General features: G+C 39.3%; 1 protein-coding gene across 1 annotated transcript in view; it reads left to right on the top strand.

Annotated features, from left to right (window-relative positions):
• The first annotated feature begins 3248 nt into the window (after positions 1-3248).
• The window catches only part of fgfr3 (fibroblast growth factor receptor 3), a 113717-nt gene continuing 98241 nt past the window's right edge, over positions 3249-18724 (top strand). The window contains exon 1 of the mRNA XM_034235425.1: positions 3249-3384. The gene's annotated coding sequence lies outside the window, so the exon portion shown is untranslated. The remainder of the gene's footprint in view (positions 3385-18724) is intronic.

An 18724-nucleotide genomic window follows, 5' to 3' on the forward strand; every position in this document is an offset into this window, starting at 1 on the left:
ACGTTTTTTATTTGCAGTGTTTTGTTTATGCAGTGCTTTTAGTATATGCTGCTCATGTTTCGTGAAGTTGGTAAAGATTTCGGAACGTTTTTGTTTTATATTTGCAAACGTTTTTGAAAGTGTTTTGGGCCATAATAGCCTGTTTGTACGTGTCGGCCTGTACCTTTTGAGCATGTCTCTAGATCAACACACATAAAGGATCATTAGATGGTTATTAAACTCTCTTTTTCATAACAGCCAAGGACAGACAGCTATTTTACTGTATTCTCCTATTATTTTGACAGTTTCACATTTTTCAGAAACGTTCTCACTTAAATAAACTAAAACCCTGCCCTTGAAACTATTTGCATAAAAGCTTCACATTTCAGATGAAGCAGCTCAAATCAGAATATTTGCAAGTCACTGTTTTTGATTGCCACATTTGTTCAAATGAATTAAAAAATATTCATTATTTGTGTTTCTGGTATCATGGAACCTTAGATTGGTTTGTGATGTAATGATATTAGCAGAAATGTTGAAAACAGCAAGAAAGCAAGTCAAAAAAAGGAAAAAAAATAATTATTTCATTTGTATGTATGCTTTCTGCAGGTACTGAGTGTGACGGCAGTGTGCTGCTCTCTGACGGATGGTTAACAATGAGTGGAAACTCTCCAGCTGTTTAAGCCTGCCTGTTTATGGCATGCCACCCAGCCAAGGAGGCATTGTTTTATTGTTGCTTTACACAATGAGAGTTGTTAAATCTGCACATGAACTCACATTGTATCAACAGCATCTGCTCCTGGTTCACTTTCTGGGATTACTCCTAATGGCGATGAATCTACAGCCTCCACAGACTGAAGCTGGGGAGCTTATACTGTGTCTGCAGAAGAGCTGGTTTAATCCTTCATTTCTTTCCATTTTAAAAACACATATTTCCGAGTTTATCATGTCTAAATACCATATTTTGGTGTCCGTTTCTGTTGTCGGTTTAATCTGTTTTCATTTGTTACTGCCTCAACTTGTAATAAAACTCTTCACAACGCCTACCTTGTGCACTTGTTGTATTTTGCATTGAGCCAAAAGCACTTTAGGCCTGCACTTACCAAAAAGACGAGAGGATCAACTTTCGCCATACATTTTTCATTTGATTCAAACTATAAGCTATAATGTAGTCATCACTGTGTTCTCACTCCCACAACATCTCAAAATACCTTCTCCTGTTCCAAGCAGAAAGCAAAGATATTCCTCTGCTATGAATCAGAGATGTCGGCTCTTATAAAGTTATGTATGTAAACTCCTGTGTGGCTGAGCCTCTTTAGGTAACACAGGGGAGTGATTTTATTTTTGTCATGTCTCAGGTATGTATGTATGTTGTCGGAACAGGTTTGTGCTCCGCTGTTTGGCAGCCCGGCTCTGTCTGCTCAACTGCTGGAGATTAATGAGCTGTCAGCGGAGAGGGAGGCATTAAAGGAAGCCTTCCCATGGTCAGAAAAGATAATTACTGCTGATCAGTGGTGCTGTAAGAGTAATAACTGGCTGCCTGTCTCCCTGCTCATCTGTCTCCGACTACCTGACACATGTGTGCCTGCCAAAATGGAACCCTGTCTGTCTACCTTCATGTCTACCTGTAATTTTCCATTTTCTATTATTTATAACTAGCCTTCACATAACACAACTTCACTGACAGTCTACAATAACCCGCCACTACATTCTATTCCATTCTATTAAGCCTTGACATGGACACAGCAGAATAAGGGGCAAAACCTTTTAAAAATGAGGAAACATCAACTTATATGCATTCAAATGCTCCTTTGAATTCCCATTTGGAGTTGTAAAGTCCTTCTTCTGATTTCATGAGGGTTATTATGGAAACAACATATACTACAAAAAATACCTTTTGTCATTTGAATGTTTAAAAAACACACTATTATGGTTTATCGATTCACAGATCAGCGGATGCAATATTGGCCGATGACGATCAGAGGGTCTATTTGAAGCCTTTGTATTTATCGGTTGGCATTATTTATTCATGCAACTGATTATAACCAGTGTTCCTAAGTAACTAAGTACATTTAATACTCAGTACTTAAGTACACTTTTGAGGGATTTTTTGCTACTTTGTACTTCTACTCTACTACAATTCAGAGGTAGATATGGTTATTTTACTCCAATACATTTATGTAGATACTTTGCAGATATAGATTACTGATAAATAGGATAATTAATCTAGATTAACAATCGAAACATAATATATATGATTGTGAAAAGTGCCTATCTGCATAATAAGTACTTGTGCTTTAGGTAGCCTACTTCAAGTTCATTCAGATGCCGATACTTTTTTACTTTTACTTGAGTAACATTTTGAATACAGGACTTTTACTTATAACAGTATTCCTACACTTTGGTATTTCTACTTTAACTTAAGTACAATATCTGAGTACTTCTTCCGACTCTGATTATATCTACATATCAAGAAGCCTGCCGCAGAGGAAGTGAAACGGAAGTGATTTTGGTCTCCGTTACGGTTGTATTGAGACCTAATTAGTGAATTATTAATATGCGTATTAAATCACAGTAGGGTATTGTATGCATGCTTTGCATAGGGAAATAACATCACATTACTAGTAGAATAAAAAGCGAGTGTTGCGTTTAAAAACCTTGTTTGGATGCTGATAAATCTGCAGGCCATCTGAACTCATGTTGTTATTTGTAGAAGTCGGTGGGTGGATTTTCGGCGCACCTGTAGCAGATAATTACACCGTGAGATCAGCGGAGCGACCTTATCGTGGACCAATCAAAAAGTATAAACAAGATAAATGTCATGAACGCAGTTATTGTAGCGTTAATGTTAACAGATATAACAATTAACAGCGAATCAAGTAATAAACCTTTACCTGTGTTCTGATTGCTGTGTCCAACTGTCAGGGGCGCGATTAAAAGATTCCCAGGGAAACCAACACGTGTTTATCGTTTCGGGAGGGGCTACACCCAAAATGAGTAAGGTGGGGGTGTTGAATAAATGTAAGATTCATGTTTGTTAGCTTGTTTGTAGATGGTTCGTGTCTTCATAATAAATAAGATGTAGTTAATGGATTGATGGTCATTTGTATTTGTTATGGTATTCTAAGTAAGAATAAGTATTCTGGTAATTCTACAGTTGTGACAATAGCACCCCTTATTTTGGTATCACCTAGGGCTGGGGCCTTTATATTTCTGCCCTTTATACCGGTGCAGTTTGGCAGTATGGGGAATGATAGCATGGTCTTGCTGCAAAGCATACTGCCATCTACACAATTATAATTACTTTAAATAAGTTGCCCACATTTGGAGTTTGCTTCATCACCGAATTCCTTCTTGGTACCTCTGACAGATGGAATCTGAGCCAGATGGACGACTCGGTTAAAGGTAGGACCAGTACGGTGTTTCAACATGCTGTTGTGTTACACAGCAAGCTTCTTATTCTTTCAGTAGGCCAGTAGGCTTTCTAATATTGTACAATTGGGCAGTGTTGTGTTAGCGTTGTTTTCTTCAGTGTAAAAAAGCAAAGCAGATGTTGGGGTCTTTGGTTTGAATACTGACCTCCTTGGTCAACATGACAATGTCTCCTTTTGCAAGATACAGAAAAGTGTGTGAATGTTTCTCACTCCTTATGAGTTGGTGGCAACTTGGGAAGTAGCCTCTCGCTCATGTATGAGTGTTTGTGTGAATGCTGACATGAGGTTAAAGTGCTTTGACTGGCCGTTTCAAAGTCCAGTAAAGCACTTAAATAAATACAGATAAATACAAATACAGTCCTTTGACTTTAGTGATACTCACTTCTCTGGTTTGGTCATTTATGCATAGAGAAATTGACTCCCAAAAGCATTTGATCAGCCTTCATTGTGAACGATTGATGGCAGTTGATTTGTGCACACTTAGATTGAAAATGCAGATGTATGTTAAAAAAAAAAGAATCCAGATAGAGAGCAGGTTTGTCAACATAAACAACGTCCTCAAACTGTGATGTCCACAGCATGAGGAATATGGTTTGGAAATGTGATTTGAAAGTTCTTCTTTAAGTTTTATAGAAATATGAGATGAACATATCTCCAGTCTTAGAAAGCTCTCTAGTATATTGCACCTGAGTTATATAATAATGTCTACAGTGCACTGCATCTCTGCCATTTATCAAAGCTGAGTTAACACAGAAGCTACAGAGTCTGTCCGTCTTCTCAGCTGAAACTCCAGAGAGTTTAAACCTTCAGGAAGCTTTCAGTCGCTGAGACTTTGTACACAATCTGAAGCTTTTCAGGAGAAAAACACTGTCGGAGCTCCTGCAGTGATCAACTACACAGCACAGTACGTTATCTGAAGCAGCCTAAGAGCTTGAGTCATTACTAATCCATACTGTAAACTACTCAGTGACACCAGCACAGACAAATTGGTTTCTTACTGAAAGTGTCAAGTCATCCATCTTACATACTAGCCCAATTTATGGCTGATTGTATTTCCCCCTTCCTGCGTGTTCAGCCCTTTGTTTAACGCAGGTTAGTGAAATAAAGACGGTTTCATTGGAGTGCATCATCTCTGTTCTAGTTATATATTTTGGTTCTTGTTATGTCTTTCCTCTCAGGTGATGGTAGCGTGTTCCCCACTCTGTTTAGCAATATGAATGTAACAAGTACAAGATAAAAGGAGAGAAAGAGCTGATGCAGAGCTGCAGTGTATTCATTTTCTGAACAACTGATGTCAGGCCTGCAAGCTAAAATGTAAAATGATGAAAAAACATGTTTGAAAACATGACCACATAGTCAATGTTTTTTTCCTAAGCAGTAATATTGTCACGCTCTTGGTATATTTGTTCTATGTGCATTTTGTTCTCAGCTGGTATTAGTATTTCCTCACATTCTGGCCTGTCCACAGAAGCTTTACATTCAGCTCCAGCACATTATGAAACTGGTTTTCAGATATTTTAAATAGCAGCTACTTTCCATATATTAGCCCCTTATGAATGATAGCATTGACGGCTAAAGGCTTCAGAGTAATGACGCCTCTTCATGTGGCTTCTTCAGAGCCAGCACTCACTGCACATACAGATGCAATTACTTCAAGACTGACGTACCTTTCATGTGGTGCAATCTCCCTCGGATATATTTTGCTCGTCTTTCAATTTGAAGATTATACTTTTGGATGTTTTTTAAACCTCCAATGGATCACACTTTTGCATGTGGTTGTATATAATAAACACTTAAAATTGATGATGAAATGTGTATTTTAATGAATCAGTCATTGTACAGTACATTGTGAAGTATTTTTAAAAGTAGCTTGTGCAGTAGAAAAAGCTGAAGGAAACATTTTACCTAAGGTTTAAGTCTCAAAAATGTAATGCAAGTTTGTTATTTCTCTCTTATGAATTATTATGGTCACATGAAGCTTCCAGGATAGCCAGGATCCAGAATAATCATCTTTATTTTATTTATATGATATGTGCACTGTGCCTAATGTGTATTTTCAATGTATTTATGATCTGAGTACAACTTTCTTTGGTTGTCCAGTGATGGAAAAACCTCAAAATAGCAATAACGGCGCATTATCTCCTGCCTCCTCTCTATTTTTGTAGTTCACTCTCTGTGAGCTCATGATATTTCTTTTAACTGCAGATTATTAGTTCAACACGGGCCTTGTTAATATACTGGTTGGAAGCAATATGCTTTCTCACCAGGAGCAGCCACGGCTGACTGGTAGATCCTCAGCTGCTGGAGTCATATACAAACATTAGTTCCTCTAATTAAGGACGGCAGCTAAAGTGCAGAGTAATTGGTCGCTGCGAGGGTCTTTGAGAAGCGAACATGCAGCTACACCTCCAGGCAGGCAAAGACGTAGAAGATGTAAAGTTACAGAGCTCCAGGAAGGCTCCATATCGCTTGTCTCCCATGAATGCCAATATATGCTTTATGAATTATACATTTTCCCTTCCCCGAATTCTTATTTTTGGCTATTGAATCTGTTCCAGACATGAAAATGAGGACTAATTACTTACAGTGACTAGTTTGAGCAGAGGATAAAGGAGTGTTAATGATTGTTTTCTTGCTGACAACAAATAGGAACAGCGGTTCCATTGATTTCTGATGACCCGAAGGCTCTCCAGAATCCTCAGATCTTTGGAGTCGATAATAGCTCACTTGTGCGATGAGATATTTGAAAAGCCTCTGCTGCTGCCAGCCCACATGTATGCGCAAGCCACAAATTTGGCTTCATGAAACACTCCCAGAGAAACTAGTTGTCGCAGGCATTTACAGTAAAGAGACGTGGGTAGTGTGACTTACAGGGTGTTGTCTGGGTGTGATTTAAAAAAAAAAGTTGTATTAGTGCTGGCGACAGTTTCATTCTCCTTATATTGTTTGTGTTTATAAAAGAAGAAAAACAGCTTCTGCTAGCAGACTTGGAGTCCCATCGTTTTGAAATACAACATGCTTGGACTTGCAAAAAATGTTATTACCAATGTCGACTTTTAAAAGCAAGTATTTTATTTAAGTGTTTTCTGTCTAGTGCCGGTCTGATGAGTGCTAAAACTGGCAGCGAAGAGATTTGGGATAACCAAGATTTACAAATGCAATTTAAAAAAATTAATTAAAAAAAAAACCTTGATCTATGACGGGATTTTCTCACCTAAAAGGCCCTAATACAACTGTCAGTTAACACCCTTTTTTTTTATTTCCACATTCCAAAAGGTAGCCTAAAGTTCAATCTGATCCCAGTGAAATTTAAAAATGGTTCTGTAAAACAGGTGTTTTTAAATCTGGATTAATTAAATAAACATAACAGGGTCCTTTTGGGGGTTTTCCCTTCCAATTCAGGATGTCAATGTATGCTGTGACATTGCAGCACATACAGCAATAAGGGCTTGTGTCTACATGGTTTATTTTTCCAGGCTCCAGCAACTGTTTTCAATTGTTACCAATGAGAAGAGAGTGTATGCAGCCGCCTCGAGAAAGAGCGCTAAACTTAACTAAGGAGCAAGTGGCAAAAACCACCAGTGCTCCATGTGCAGAAACCCCATCAGAGGCTGCCACGCTTCACTGCTCTGTTAATTATTTCTCCCTGCTGGTATGTCACACCTGCAGGGGAATGTCGCTGCAGCTGAGCCGGAGCATGATTGATATCTGTGCTCATCTCATTCGGTCCCTTCGCCCGATGGCGTGGCAGCACAATGAGCTTCTTCTTCTTCTTCTGCTGTCTCCCAAGTGAGTTGCTGTAATTCTTCTCTGCTGATCGTTCTGGCACACCTTGAATGCTGGGAGGGAAGGCGGATGGGTGGATTAATGTGTGTTTGGGAGTGTGCACCTGTAGGTGTGAGATTATGTGGCTTGCACGTTTCAGAGCCACATGCACACACACATAAGCTGCAAGTGACCCCAGCTGACATATACTCACTGTGTTATTGATTTTATCTTAAGTCCACTTCAGTCATGAATACCAGGTGCAGAAGAAGAGGCTGGTGAACAGTGATTATTAACCTGCGAGATGATTCAGCTAAAAAATGTGGGCCAACCCCACATGGCTCACAGCCAACATGGACTGACATGAACTCACTTGTATGTCAAGGAAAAAAACACTGATGAAACCACTGCATGTGATGTTGAATAGGTTGTTGACAGATTCTTAAACCTGACAATATAAACTGTTGATTTTTTTCGGAGAAGCAGGTTCAAATCCAGGCCCTAACTTCAAAATGTGTTTGCCAGAAATAAGTTCAAATAGCAACTTAGGACACGAAAATGGAGATGGCAATTTTCGATGGAATCTCAGAACCAATAGACAATTGTCTGACCAATATTTTGCATATAAATACAATAAACAATCCCATCTCTTCATTTCAACTCAATTGTTGCGTCTCAAATCTGACTCGCGCAAGAAGAAGTTGTGGTCTGGATATCCACTAGCACACACTTTTCTGAACTAGACTAAATTAGTTAATTTAAATGGCATTTAAAGCCACATACAGTATCTACTAATGCCAGGAAAGTCAATGCCTGTTGGGAACTTTACACAGAGAATTTCCTTTCCAATGTTTGTTTATTTTTCCCTTCGGTATAACAGCTCCACTGGGTTTGCTTTGCCACGGTGGCTTTAAGGAGGATTATCCCATTAAAAAGTTACGTCACCACATAACCTCTATTGCATTTTGTGGCTTTGCAATATACATTAATTATTTTGCAGCCACTCCCTGTTTGACATCTTTACTCTACTAACCTCTGCCCTTGTCTGCACAACAACCAACTGGAATTATTTTGTGAAGCCCTCGGGGGATAGGTTATCTGAGCAGGTTAGACGAGCGTTATTGGGACCACAAGTAACACACCTGACAAGCACAGGTGAGTAATGCAGCTCTACTGCCATGGTGATTTAGATTGATGCTCGTTAGCCGCTTCACAAACTGGTTGAAACACAAGCTCTGGCTCCAAATCATGCTACAAAAACCAAATATACACAATTAACCTGCATAGGGTTGAAACTGATACTGTGAAATACAAATATTCATTTCACCAAGTAAACCTAAAATGTGTCCTTGTTGATGTTGGAATTGGAGCTGCTGTGATGCAAGAACAACTCCAGACTGAATCTGACAATAAAACATTATCTTATAATAAAGTCGTAGGCCTACGGTATTGTAGTTTTGAATTGGGACACAGCTCAGGTGTGAACGTGAGTTTAAATGGATGAATATGAGGGAAGGTGTTTCTCAAAATGAGGGTGCATGCTCAGCAGCCCTGCCTGGATGAACGATGGCTAAATAAAGGCACAGGAGAGGAAAACAACTTAAAGATGGAGTTCAGAGGCAGACTGAGTCTATCTTTGAACAGCAGTAGTCACTCAGTCCAGTAAATCCACCAGGATTGAAACATAATACTTGTGGGGTTTAGAGGTGGATGGACTGGCTGACACTAACACGCCTTTCTCAAAGATCCTTTTTGTCCTAAGCGTTCAGCCGTGGACAGAGCAGCGCTAACAGGCAGCTCCTTGCGCTTAGCCAAGCAGTTGTGAAAACACACGGACCCCGGCGCCAGGGATCTCGCTGCGCTTTTTTGACCAAAACCAAGAAGGTCTGGCTGAGAGAGAGGGGCTCCGAGGGGGCAGCGGGGAGGCGAGAGCGAAGATGAGGGGGTGGAAAGGGAGGAAGATTATTGTTCAAAGCTTTAATAGGGTTTCTGAGGCAAGGCTCAGCGCATTTAGAGGAGGAGGTCTGGAGTCAAGTAATACTCGGTCCGTCTGGAGTGTGGAACTCCTGTCAAAACAAGCTACCGTGAGAATGCAAGCCTCAGCTATTGGAGGGAGCAGGGGAGGAAATACATGCAACCCACAACAGCAGCAGAGGTGGTTTACATGAAATATAGCTCACTGAAGAAACCAGATTTACAAATAGTGAAGTAATACCTTAAATGCCCTATTTAAATGTTAAAACCTAGCATGGTAATGGATGGGAAAGTGCACAATTATGTGTTTGGGGTTGGTTTTAGGATCATTTGCAGCCTAACACAGAGCCAAAACCTATTTCAGTGTTTCTTCTTTATTGTTTTGTGATTGATCAGTAGATAAAGACTTAATATCGTTTGCATTATTCAGTGTTAAGCAGAAGCATTTTTTACCACAATTGTTGGTTTTAAGTCTCTATGGATATGTCTCCATCAGCTAAGAAGGCATGGACACTTCTGATTATTGATCTTAGAAAAACGGCTCAAGCTTTACGTTTTTGTTAACGTTAAAATATGGTGTTGTACATGTAGCTGGCAGTGGATGTAAAATATGGCCTTTTGTTCTAAACTTGTTCATAGAGTACTTCCTTCTCCAAATAGGTTTTTATTTAGCTTTTACGTTCACATGATACTCACAAACATAACATATTCCAATTCATTTGGCTGGGAAAGGTGTATCAGAAGATTGTGCATACTGTACTTGGAGGGAGATGCTTTTTAGAATATGTTTGCAGCTATATAATGTGATGGAGATGTTTAACCATATACAGGCGAAGGCGTCTGTTGCTGTTTCCTGCCGTTTACATTACTTTTCAAAATGAAATAAGCCAAACTAAGAGACAGAGAAGCAGGAGGCTTTTATATGAGAGTTAGTTGTGAATCTAAAGCACTCTGCAGCTAGTGCTGTTCACGCTGAAGGGCTCTCAGAGCTCTTTCTATTATTCTGGTTTATTTGCGGTCTTCTATTTTGGATGCGACCTATTTAGAGTGATGTCTGTGTTTATGCAGTCCTTTCGCCCCCACACAAACACTCAGGTTACTACGCAGCAGTAATTACGCTCCCTGCTTTAGCAGTCATAACACAAAATGTTTGGGCTCAGGGAGAACGGCCTGGGGTGTCACTGCGAACAAAACCTCTAACCAGACATAGTAACCCGTGTTTAACTGGGCTGCAATATAGCATCTCTGACATCGGGAGGGAGCATGAAAGCGGGCAAACGTCCACTCATGCCAGACAATAAAAAGAGAAGACAGGGTGGAAGATAAATATATGTATTTATATGGAGACGGAAACAAAAGGAAGGGTGGACTGACTGACTTTGAGCTTGCTTTCAAAGAATGCTTTTGAACATGATTTATGACTTTATGATTTTGAGAGGCAGACAGAGGCAGGGAAACAGAGAAGCAGAGTAGACACCAACACTGAGACAGATCCAGAGACATGGAGACAGAAGAGCTGACTGAAGAGTCCCCAGCAGTGTGAGCTCCGGTACAGCTGGATCCATTTGTATCCAGACGATCAGGCCCGGTCCGCTGAGGTGTTATTACTGTGTCGGGCAGTTAGCAGATGATGGATGATCCTTGGGACGTTTTGGTTCTGACCCAGCTTCGAATCAGCAATTGTGTCCCACCCGAGCACAGATACATCTTTAAATAAACCACAGGAATGTAACAGCATAGTTTCTTTAATTCATTGAAAATGCAAAACAATTTTGCTTTGTTAAAAACCTAAGATAAGTCAGTACAGACACAAAGCGATTCCAGGTAACCATTTGGACTCATACACACTCCTTTAAACAATCAATTTGCTCAAAGTGACAGCATATCGTGCTTTCCTTCACCAAAATAGACCAATGCAACGTATCGTCTTGTTGTCATGTTTATAATGACTGTTGTTACACCACAGACACAGATATTCTGGGTAAAGAATTCAAGTGTTTGTCGAAGTCTTACCTGTCCTGCTAGAAGTAAGGACAAGAAGTATCAGATATTAACGTAAAACTAATCTTGAGGTCAAGATAGCTTATCACCTTACAACTATTCGCAAACTACAGGAAGTCACAGCATCAAGCAAAGAAATAGCCACACACAATGAATTAAAAGTTTATCTAATTCAAAATATGTACTCAAAATTGCATGAAACAAAATATTTTTGAAGTGGTATTATGACAAAGTATGTGTCAAAATAACATTCTGAATAGTATTTCAGAGATGTCCTAGCCTTTATTGTATTCCAAGACGAATCTTAGTTTGGTACAGTTCCTCGTAAATATAAAGCCTCTTCATTGTCTTATATTCTATATTATAAATCATTATGCAATACATGTAGATTATTCGAAATAATTGCAATTGAATATTTATTTCCAAATTCATCGGTATAAGAACAAGCAGTTTATGAAAAAATGTAGGCTATTCGTTCTTCTTCTTGTTTAGGTCTTTTTGCTAAGCTAACCGGCATAAACCTTTTCATCGTAATGGTTGGCAAGATCATCTTCATAAAGATATTTACCAAATGTTATTCCTTTTAAATGCGGTAAAAGAAACATGTGGTTTTACGGTGTCTTATAGTATCTCCTTTGTTCAATATTTGCTGTGGTGCATTCAATAACTTCATTTCACTTGATTCAATATCTTGATTAGCCAGAAATACATAACATGCAAAGGTAGACTTGTAGAAATACCAAGACGTCGAAAGCACTAAACACCACCCTTATTGTCATCGTCTTTTTGTCATTTCTACCTAACTGCATTAAAGCACAATATCCACCCTGTTAGGACCATCCTTTGTTGTTTCCAAGGTAACCACCAGCTGTCATCCCATGAACCCCGTCCACAATGCAACATAATCATCCTTACATTTTTCTCTAGGTTTATTTCCAATTAGGGTTACCCGCCATTGTTAATCACACCATTGCCCTGGGGACCGCTGAGAGAGTGAGACATTGATTCTGAGTATTATCCTCATGATTGATTTAATGAGGCACTTTTTACAATCAACTAATGAAGCCCACTTGTTTATCGAACTGGAAATAGATCCCTAATCATTTTAATGCTTTGTTTTGCAGCTTTAGCACCATTGTTTCTACAATCAATCCAATTGTTCATTTATTTATCTGAACTAACCGAAGTGCAGAGACTTTGTCATCTCCTGATGTTTGCAGGGAAGTGTGTCAAGACAAATCTGGTCATTTGATCCACAAGTAAGGAAGTTATTTCTGTCATGATCCCCTTGCACAAACTTTCTTGCTGTTTGTTGTTTAAGCACACGGTGAGTGGGTGTTGTGAAGGTAGCAGCTCGTCCCCCAGGGTTAGTAAGACAGGTATTCAACACACAAAGAATCTAAAGACTGTCACATATCCGGTCCGAGCTCTGAGCTGCTTTCCACCTCCGCTTCACCATGCATGTCTCAGATTCGTCACTGTGCTGCCTCTGAAGTCTCTGATAGACCGGTAAACAAGTGATACTTTAAATATAAGCTTTTTTTTAACTGAATCCACCCGATACTCTGCTCCAAGAAACTTCTCAGTTTGAAGAATTTGTTACCACATCTCTGAAACAGAGTCCCATTTGAAACATGCTGTAACAGACCTTTTATAAATATTTGTGTGTGTAATTTAAACAAGGGCTTTGTTCAGATCCACTTCCATGTTGGTCAAATACTGTGGACTTCATCGCACTTTGTGATGAATTCATAAAAAGATGCAGAGACAGACGTTAACAAAAATATGTTTTGCAAAATGGGGAGAAATTTCCCTAGAAATGCCTGAAACTGTCAATGATAAAACTAATGCGGTGGAGGCTCAGCAGGCTTAGTCTTGAGAATACATTTTAGTAGACTATTAGATCATTGTTCAAGTTTCTGCATTTATGTATGTACTACATGTACCTTAACACACATGTTTGCAGGTGACTGGACTTTTCAAGACTGAAATATAATATGTTTCTTCTTTCAATAAGCCTAGATTCATTATTCTCAAAATATATGTGGAAGAACAAAATGATGTAATGCATGTGAGTGGTGAATAAGGAGCACTTTAACTAAAAATAAATGGACATCAACAATGAAATAATATAAAAATAAACTGAAGATCCTGCATTGTCACTTTTAAACATCTAATCCACAGATATCCCACCATACACAATTAGCATTAAACAGCTAAATTGATACATGCCAGGATCATCGTACTATTTGCATATTTTCAAAGTCAATTCCTGTAAACAATCCTCGATGGTTTCCATAGGATCACACCGTTCTGCGCTTTCATACGATCACTGAATGTCAAAGTGTAAAGCTTCACCCCAACAACGAGCCGTCCTCGCATTTCACAACTGAAGCCATGCTGCTTTTCATCTTCATCTGCAGCATGCATAATGTATAGCATTGATTTCCATCAGGCTTTGAAAGTTGTACATAAAAGGTGATGTGTTACATAAATGCAGCACTAAAACTGGTTTATGGGGGAATTTGTCTCCTTATTGCTCCCTGCTGCTATAATCATTACACTGTACCATCATAATTGGGGTGAAGGACGTGACTCTTCACATGCTGGTCTAATTTAATCATCCCAATTGGTTGACCTTATTGCCGTCAAAACACGTAACTTTGTGTTATTTGCACGGAATGATAGTGACTATGCAAAACTTCCCAAGTTTGAATGCACCTGCAATACAGCTAGTGTTCATTTCCCCCTTTTCTCTGAGATCATATTAAACAAAATATCTTTATTCTGTCACATTCATTTAAAGGGGCACTATTGTGCTTGTTGGGGTTTTCCCTTTCCTACTGTGTTATATAAGTTTGTGTGCATGTAAATAGTCGGCAAAGGCTAAAATCCCAAAGTTCACCCCAGAGGCATTTCTCTGGGAATGAGAATAATAGGGCCCCTTTAATGCCTATGTAGTAGCAATGGAATGCACATTTAGGATTCTTGCTATTATGGGTTTGTATCTTCGGCCCAAAAAATATGTTCATTTAACATATTGCAAGATCAGCATAAAAAAACAAAGTTAAAAGTTGATATACTGTAGGGATATTGAGACTGTGTTGGTTGAAGTAACACACGCAAAACACTATTACTTTAATAAAGACCAATATCATTTTTAAATAAGCTTTAACAAGTTTTACACATGTTGCTGTAAACTTCTTGCGTCTGTACTTACCTCAGACTTAGTGTTACAAAGGAACTGATGAAACTTGCTTTTCATAATAGGCAAAAGCGAGACTTGTGTACAGTAGCTCCCATTATGTTTGATTGACACATGAATAAAGCACAGAAACACCACGGAGATTAGCTCTTAGCAACAACGATGGAGACTAAACAAAACAAGTATGAAACACTGAGCCACTTGTGTGTGGCTATGCAATTATTAATAGATAAATAACATTACACAAGCAAGTTCATTCATATTTGTTATCTTGCGTTATGAGTCAGAATAAGACAGGAGGCTTTATTGTTGCTAAATTAGCCCAAATCTAAGATATTTTATTTATCACAAATTAAGCAATTTTGAAGATAGGCTTGATAAAAAATAGTTTAAGCTGAGGTTGTTGTTGTTTGTTTTGTTTCACTGGTAGTCCACCGCTGCAAACACTTTCCCACAAGTTACCCATAAAGAGGAGAATGTGCCTAATCCCATGCAGAGTTATGACATATGGTCAGTGGCTTAAGTGATCTGGGGCCATCTTAAAATGAAGCTGGAATGCTATTCCCAAAGGGGAGAGGGAAGGTAAATAAAGGAGACAATGCTGGGCATATATGGGAAAATATTGACACGGCTGACCTTAGTGCTTAACTGATTATAGGGGGTAACCTCTAACAGCTGTTTACCTCACAACTTTAAAAAATGTGAAATCTATGACTAGTGATCTGTACATATGTTATGGGGGAAATGCCTCGTTAAGTGTACCTGATTTTTTTTTTAACCATGGATTTTATGCTGTGGTTAATATTGTAAATTGAAAACAATGCAACAAAACAAGTGTGTTGTGTTTTTTGTTTGTGTTGGAACAAGTATGTTTGTCATGAGGTATATTTAAAAAAAAAAAAAAAGAATCATTGACTTTTGGTTTCTCAAGAGACACAAACATCGATCTCGAGGGTGAAGGTCCTGTGTTTGTTCGAACCATCCATCCACCCCAACCTCCTCCATACGCACTTCGGAGGGCTTTAATTAGGAACATATTGTGATAGGTCAAAGACAAACTCAACCCAGGATGGAATACGCGTCCCTTAAAACATGATAGACGATGCAGTTTTGTTGTATGTACTTGTTTTTAGAAGAACAGGCTGCACATGGACACGGTTTTGTTAAAGAATCGCAGAATTACTTTTTTTTCTCATAAACCTATTGGTGGTTTATTGAGGATCAAATGACTTGATTTATGTGCATACAATTCAAATATGTAATGCATGTGGCAAATGTAGCTTAAACATGTGCAAAGATGCATATCCAGTGTTCTGCATCAAAACTAATCACAAGTTGAAGTGAAAAGTCTGAATGCACACATGGTTCGGACTTGTACTAATAATGTATGGTATGTATGGCAATCCATATTGTCTTTGCTTTAAATCTCTCCCCTTAACTGTTTTGAGACACACTGATGAATGTATGAGGACTTTAGTTGAACTATTCACATCTTAAACTGCACTGTAACTTTTATTCATATAATTTTTCTTTTAATGTTTATTTTATTATCTTTGCTTTTTAATGACTGTTTTGAAATGCCATTTTCTTAATGTCTTTCATTTGTGTAAAGCACTTTGAATTGCCTTGTGTTGAAAGGTGCTATTTAAATAAACTTGCCTTGCCTTGCCTTCAAAGAGCGGGACCTACTCTCAAATCCAATATTCCTGCACAAATGAATGCAAGAACAACCACCTTTTCTATACTGGGTATGTTTCTCTCTTGACCTCACTGCCCCCATGATTACTGAGCTCCTTCTCTGATCAATACAGATCAATAGTCAGTAACTCCTCCGCTTGTTTTAGCCGCAGGAGAGGTTACTGAAGGACGCTCACGGTAAACAAGGATGAGAAATCTTGCCTTGAGAAAGCAATAGGCAAATATTGTGAAATAGATATGGATTCATTACAAAGGAGTGCTTTGAAATAAGATGCAAACACTTTTAATAAAATAACTGAAATGTGACCAAAACCAGAGGCAGAAAATGCTGTAGATAGATAATTGCACACACTTTTAAATGCACTTATAAAGTATCATTGAATATTTCAGAATAGGATATTTTCATCAAGTACACCTTGGATATGATATATATTGATGTTCATAGACAATTTCCTTTTGCAGTAGCATCTCTCTGAATAATATTCATTCCTACTTGCCCCTCGTTTCTGTTATGTGATTGTGATGTGCTATATGTGACATGTACTGTATGTAGTAACGTGTGTTGTTTATAGTTCTCTTTTATCCTCACACCTGTATCTACTTGTCTTTCCTCCTTTTTATTTTATTTTATATATTTTCTTATAACTAATGCTGTTGATATATTATTACCATCTGGCCGGGGACAACAGCTGGAAATTAGCCATGTCGGCTAAAGCTGCACCATTTACTGTTTTTGTGACAGTTCATCGATGGGGACTGTCCACGACACTATAAATAAATAAACTAAACTACGCTACAATTTGATAAATAAATATACAAAAATGTAATTATGACTCAAATGCAAATCAATCTGTTTCTGTCCCTGACTATTTAGTTTTGTGCCTTTTTTTTTTATAAACCAGCTAGGTAACTGCAGCACATACCTGAACCTGAGAGTGAGCGCAGTAATGGGCCTGTGTTGTACCTCAGCAGTTTGACTGGGATTGTGTCATCATCTGAAAGAAGGCAAATTGCAAACAGTGACTGAAACAGCCTGCAGCGTAGCCACCTTCAACTCCTCCACAGCTTCATCATTTGTGAAAACTGCAGATGTAACTACACAAAGATTGAAAAGAAACATTGGGGGAAATGTGAGGGGTTTCAGAATCAGAATACCTTTACTAGTCCCACAGAGGGGACATTTGCATCGTTACAGCAGGAAAGAGCCACAGACAGCTTAATGTTACCTATGTTAAGAAAAAAAGTACTAAGTTATGATATAATAAAAAATATTCACCTTCTCCAATATATCCTTTAAAGGCTGTGAACTTTGCTGTTTTCTTTAGAGAAATGTTCCTGTTATTATAGCAACTTCACCACTACTTGAATGGTTAAAGAGTATATTGTGTGTGTATATTCTTATTGAGCAGTGTTCTAGATGTAATTTAATTACGAGCTGATATTGTGCTAGACATTATAATTTGTATTGATTGTTTTGACTCATTACAATACACTAGAAATAACATTTCCACATAAACACAAGTTAACACACAAACAGATGTGGAGTGCTCGTACAGATTCCCCATCAAAGCTTGAGGCATCAGGCCTGCAACCTCTCCCTGGGCCTGCAATGAGCCTCAACTATGACTCTCCTATTAAAACACACACACACCTCTTGAGTGAAGGGGCATCCGCTGACACAAGCACAGCGAACCACCAGCTATCAGTGAGGCCAAAACACACCAACCAGCCCATCAGGTTTGCAAATGCTTCACTACAGTTTGATACTGAAGACCACCAGATCAGCTGGAACCCCACAGACTCAGACTTGCATAATACCCCACAACCCCCAATCCTATCACCTTATACTGATCACTGTGTTACTCCAGCTCATGTATCTTCATTTCCAGGCCCTGGAGCTTCAATACAGGTACCTCAGCTCTGTTTCGACAACAGCCCTAGCCCGGGTCCAAGTCACCAGACTAACAGGTCTGATTATGGCAGACTGGGTGCAGCCGCTTCTCAGCCGGTGATACAGTCAACGATGGTCCCTGCCCCCCCACCCCAAGTCAGTGTGTATGAACCCACAGCTATTGTACCACCTCAGAGCTTCCCGCTCAACGCCTACCCTGAAATGCGAACTATGCAGCAGCCCAACATAAATCCTCCAATTAACCCCCCTTATCCAACCGAGGCCATTCAGCGTAACTCCCATGTCTACGCCAGCTATGCATATCCCGCTCCTGAACCCCAAATACCCGCACCAAGGTTTGAAACACCACAAACAATTAACATTATGAATAACCCCCCTGCTGCTGGGAAGACCCTCCAATGGTCAGATTATGAACGAACCCCCCAATCACATATGTCACAAGCTGCTGTCCATTATCCACATGACCTGACTCAAAGTGAAGGACCCCCGAGGCTACATTCGGTCACCAGTGCATGGGGCCCCAACATGACAGCGCCCAACCCCCTGAATGTAACTTATGCAGCTCACACCCAAGCCCCTGCTCCAAGGATGCCTGCTTCGGACCATCAAGTCAGCAGTAATCGCCATTTCCTCCATCAGTCCGCGCCCTTACCTCCATATCCCACTCACCACACTCAACCCGGTCTATCTGAGCCACTGCAAAGGACTCCTGGCAGAGCCCTCACCCACCCAAGCATTCCACTGCCTGCCTATGGT

This window comes from Gymnodraco acuticeps, unplaced genomic scaffold (genome assembly GCF_902827175.1).
Source record: "Gymnodraco acuticeps unplaced genomic scaffold, fGymAcu1.1, whole genome shotgun sequence".
NCBI lineage: Eukaryota > Metazoa > Chordata > Actinopteri > Perciformes > Bathydraconidae > Gymnodraco > Gymnodraco acuticeps.